Source organism: Charadrius vociferus, unplaced genomic scaffold, assembly GCF_000708025.1.
Source record: "Charadrius vociferus isolate BGI_N301 unplaced genomic scaffold, ASM70802v2 scaffold78, whole genome shotgun sequence".
NCBI lineage: Eukaryota > Metazoa > Chordata > Aves > Charadriiformes > Charadriidae > Charadrius > Charadrius vociferus.
The window spans coordinates 1,434,490-1,439,574 of NW_009649927.1; positions in this window are offsets into that span (position 1 = coordinate 1,434,490).

The window sequence follows — 5,085 nt, forward strand, 5'->3', positions numbered from 1 at the left end:
TCCACCTCTCCACAGGCTTCATTTCTGAGGCATTTTTGGCCTTTGTTTTATGAATCTGAGTCCTCAGTTCTTACTTTGATCATTGTCTAATCAGACTGTTTAACCTAAAATAAAAAATCTCAAAATGGCTCCAGAGGCAGCTCACAATTAATTGTGAGCTAAACTTCTTCATGGTAAGAAATTACCCTGAGCTGTTTATGATATTATAAAATCTTAAATAAGAAAACACAGATGTCAGTTTAAAATGAGAAGAGAAAGTCTAATGAACAGCTGCTAATCCAATCAATCCCCTTACTTAATTTGGTGTTCAGGTTAGATATACACGAGTAACCTGATGGGTAATATCTTATATCAGAAAGACATTTGGTATCCAGGAAATTCAGAATTCAGATTGAATTAAAAAGACAAAGAATAACACCAAATAACTCAACAGAAAATATGTGGAAACTCCCAGCTCTTTCACAGAAAAAGGATGTGGAAAATTACAGAAATACTGAAATACCTTGGGCAGTTCAGAACAAGAAAAGTAGCTGGTTCTGCCCCAAATGAAAATTCTTTGTAGTAAACTGCAGAGCAGCAGCATCCACTAATACTTTATTTCTAGCTGTACATACTGTGCTGAGAAATATTGATAAATAGATCCAGATATTCTCATATACAGGAGTCTTGCATGATTACATACATCCATTAATTTTGGCAAATGCTTTTCTTTGCTTGAAACAGGTGAATAAAAGCTTGTCCTTTTGTTCATATTCTGTACTCATGGTACATATAGGTCAATGGATTTTACACGTGGCTTAGTGAGTTTTCAGAGCAGCTTATCAGTAAGAGAGGAGTTAAAAAATCTCAGTACATTAATTGCTCATAGGCTCCAAAAGTGGTGTTGGTGCTGATGTAAGGGAAATGTTGTGCACACAACCTATCTCTTATATTAGGAACTGATAAACCTAAAAAAACCAGAGACATATACACATGCACACACACACAAATCCCTGCTGCTGCAAATTCAAACAAAAACTGCTTCTGTGTGCAGTTTCACTTCTCCATGCAGCTGGGGGGATGAGGCCTAAGCATCACTGGGGGCTGTCAGTCACTGAAACCTACCCCCCAGGGGCTATAATTACCCAAACCCAACTGTTCGGTAAAGGGTACTAAAAGCAAAGGCTTCTGAATAATGCCATCTTCCTAATTACCTAAGGGTTTCTATCTTCAAGAGACTGACTGATCAATTCTCTTCTCAGAAACTCTAAAGCTAAAGTTCATGCCGTGCTAAGGGAACAGCTCGGTGAATCTGATCATATTTGCTTTCCTCGAATATCTGCAGTGGCAAAAGCTGTTCCTCATCCTAGTGGTTCTGCTGGAGAAGAGCAAAGCCCCAGCTGGAGTGTGCTATATATACATAAGCATCCAAACATCAGATGTTCTTTCAAAATGTATCTATAAAGCACCTCAGCCTCTTGTGTCTGCAAATATAAATTAAAATCTCATGACAGTAAGATTTCTGCAAATTTTCTGAAACATTTGCTACTTAACAGGCCAGAAGTTCCCCATGAACCACCCTGACTGCTGTGCAAAAATCTAGTCCCTGTTTGAATCCTGCAGTACCCCTGACCTTTGGGAGCTCCTGCAGTGGCACATCTACATGTTTCATTAGGCTGTAGCTGGAAACAGATTCCTTCGTCAGGAATATGTGGCCTGTTATTTCCAGACTCTGTCCCCTTTTCCTTATTGCTATAAAAAGAAAGAACAGAGGGCCCTGAAATACTTTCTCTGTACCAGTGGTTTGTAATATTTTTAGTTCACGTTCCCCTTTCTTTTCAGTATGTATTCATCCCTTCCTCCGCTCCTTACATCTGCTGCCTGCTCTGGCCTGTCCTGATGCTCTGTACCCCAGCCTCTAGCCTCCCCCTCCACATCACCCATCTTCTCCCCCGCAAAGAAAACCTGCAATTCCCACTCTGCAGCAAAGGGACCCCTGGTCCCCTCTCCCCAGCTCAGCCAAGCTGCCATTACCCCCTGCCTGGCAGGCTCCTTCCTGCCTGCCTCTGCCTGCCCAGACCCTCTCTCTCCCGCTGTGGCCACCAGCCCTGCTGGCCTGTGCCATCAGGGTCCAAACAAAACATCTGTCTTCACTGAAGCGCAGCTCCCCATGACCTGTGTACCTAACCCTGCCTGTGCGATGGATGCAACCCCTGTGGAGCATCCTCTTGGCAGGTGCCGCCGAAGGACAGGGGATGGGCACAGTGAGCGGGCACGACCATACCTGCACCCACAGGCAGTGCCACGGTCACAGGGCAGCCTCTGAGACTCCATCAACTGCCCCATCCACAGAATCACAGAATGACAAAATGGACAGGGTTGGAAGGGACGTCTGGAGATCATCTAGTCCAAACCCCCGCCAGAGCAGGGTCACCTACAACAGGTTGCACAGGACAGCGTCCAGGCGGGTTTTGAATGTCTCCAGAATGGGAGACTCCACAACCTCTCTGGGCAGCCTGTTCCAGTGCTCTGCCACCCTCAAAGGAAAGAAGTTCCTCCTCATGTTAAGATTGAACTTCCTATGTTCAAATTTGTGCCCGTTACTTCTTGTCCTATCACGGGGCACCACTGAAAAAAGACTGCTCCCATCTCCCTGGCACCCTCCCTTTAAGTATTTGTAAGCATTAATAAGATCCCCCCTCAATCTTCTTTTCTCTAGACTAAAGAGACCCAAGTCCCTCAGCCTTTCTTCATATGAGAGATGTTCTAATCCCCTAATCATCTTTGTAGCCCTTTGCTGGACCCTCTCCAGAAGATCCCTGTCTTTCTTGAACTGGGGAGCCCAGAACTGGACACAGTACTCCAGATGCGGTCTCACCAGGGCAGAGTAGAGGGGGAGGATGACCTCCCTCGACCTGCTGGCCACACTCTTCTTGATGCACCCCAGGATGCCATTCGCCTTCTTGGCCGCCAGGGCACATTGCTGGCTCATGGTCATCCTGTTGTCCACCAGGACTCCCAGGTCCCTTTCCACAGAGCTGCTCTCCAGGAGGTCAGCCCCCCACCTGTACTGATGCATAGGGTTATTCCTCCCCAGATGCAGTACCCTACACTTGTCCTTGTTGAACTTCATAAGGTTTTTCTCTGCCCAACTCTCCAGCCTGTCCAGGTCACACTGTAAGGTGGCACAGCCTTCCGGTGTGTCAGCCACTCCTCCCAGTTTTGTGTCATCAGCAAACTTGCTGATGGTACACTCTATCCTTTCATCCAGATCATTGATGAATATATTGAATAGGACTGGACCCAGTACTGACCCCTGAAGGACACCACTTGTTCCTGACCTCCAACTAGACTCTGCACCGCTAACCACAACCCTCTGAGCTCTATCTGTCAGCCAGTTCTCTATCCACCTCTGTCCATCCTCCCTCGCTCCCCACACCCTGTCCCTGTGGTTCAAAGCAAATACCTCACTGTTCATCCTGCTGCCTGGGAAGCAAGAGCACCTGGGGTGTGGGGACATGGGGGACACAAGGGCTGGCAGAGGCTCCAGGCCCCTCCCCATTCCTCCCTCCCTCCCCAGCCCAGAGATCTGCCCTCGTCTTCAGGGCTACGCCTTTCCCCTTCATGCAAACCATTCCCAGCAGCTGGGTGATTCCTAAGCTGCTCGTCAGAACTGCATCCCTACCTGCATGCCATTATTTATTTGTTATTCAAAGTATGTCGGCTTTGAATTTTTTATTCAAAGCATTCTTGCTTCTGCAGTTTGCCCGGGCAAGTGAAGCCACAGAAGCAGGCCCAAACACATCAGTCTCAATGCTGAGACAGTTGTACTCTTTTAAGGAAGCTTATGCAGGAATAGATCTCCAGAATGAAACACTACCTCATAATTAACATTCATTAGATGTATTTATGTCAGCGTGTAGCCCCAGACATATAGGTTGACGTTCAGTGAATGCATATGACTGTGCGCGTACTAAACAGATGTTCAGTCACTTTAACTCTTGATGCGTTAAAGTCAACTTTAATGGCAGTCTGCATTTGCAGGTTGGCCTGGCTCATAAGAATGAGTCACACACAATTTGTCAGCTGAAGGGATGGGATTTGATTCTGTTTCGGTGGAAAGATAGCAAAGCTCTCATTGCCTTCCTTTAAGCTGGATAAAAACAAGAAAGGAAAAAAGAATAAAGAGATTTTCCATGGTTTGTTTCTGGTAAGTTTCATAATTTTCATAAAACTAAAAAATAGGTGTATGAGTTTGATTCAAACTTCTGTAAACTGTTATCTTTTGCTTAAAGGAAAATACACTCTATGTCAGCTGAAAAGAATAATTTTCCAGGCTTTTACAGGCAGAAGAAAAAAGGGTTTTATAATGGAAATCCCAGAGCAAGCTCAGCTAATGCTTTCTGTACCAAGGCGTGATAGAAAGAGGAAAAGCTTGGGTTCCATATACACCAAAAGCAGATTTTAAACAAGCTGTTCTTTATTGTACTGGATCACACTGTTTATATGTTTTTCCCTCTACAAACAATTTTATGTCCTTTAGACAGAGAAGGGAGGAACAAAGAAAGGGAAAAAAAATATATGTCAAAACAAAGCAACTTATAAATGAACTCAGATTCATTCGACTGAGATAATCAACACATGCTGTAGTTCAAAACTGTTGGAAAGGACAACAGAATGACTCCATTAGACAGGCTGTTCTATAAAAAACAGACCAACTGAGGCAAAATACCTTGTGAAACCATAGAAAACATGTATCAGCCATTAGAGCTGGGGTTTCTTCCCTGTAGTACATCCTGTCCAGAATGGACGAAATGTGACATTTGGGTTGGAACCACTAAAGACCGATAGAGAGGTAACCCATTTCCTCTTGCATCCTTCCCAACAGCTCTTTTCCCAAGTGCGTTCCCTCCTCCTTCTCACTACGCTGCTTAATAGGCATTTTCAATGCAGCACTGCAGACTGATGGTTTTCTCAAGACAATCACTGTTTTGGGCCTTAGGGAGTCCATGAGAAAGGCAAAGCACATTAAATCCCACAGATTTCATCCTGAACCACTGCTGCCACATATTTCCCTCAGCAAAGAGGAGATTTCCCCCGGCAAAG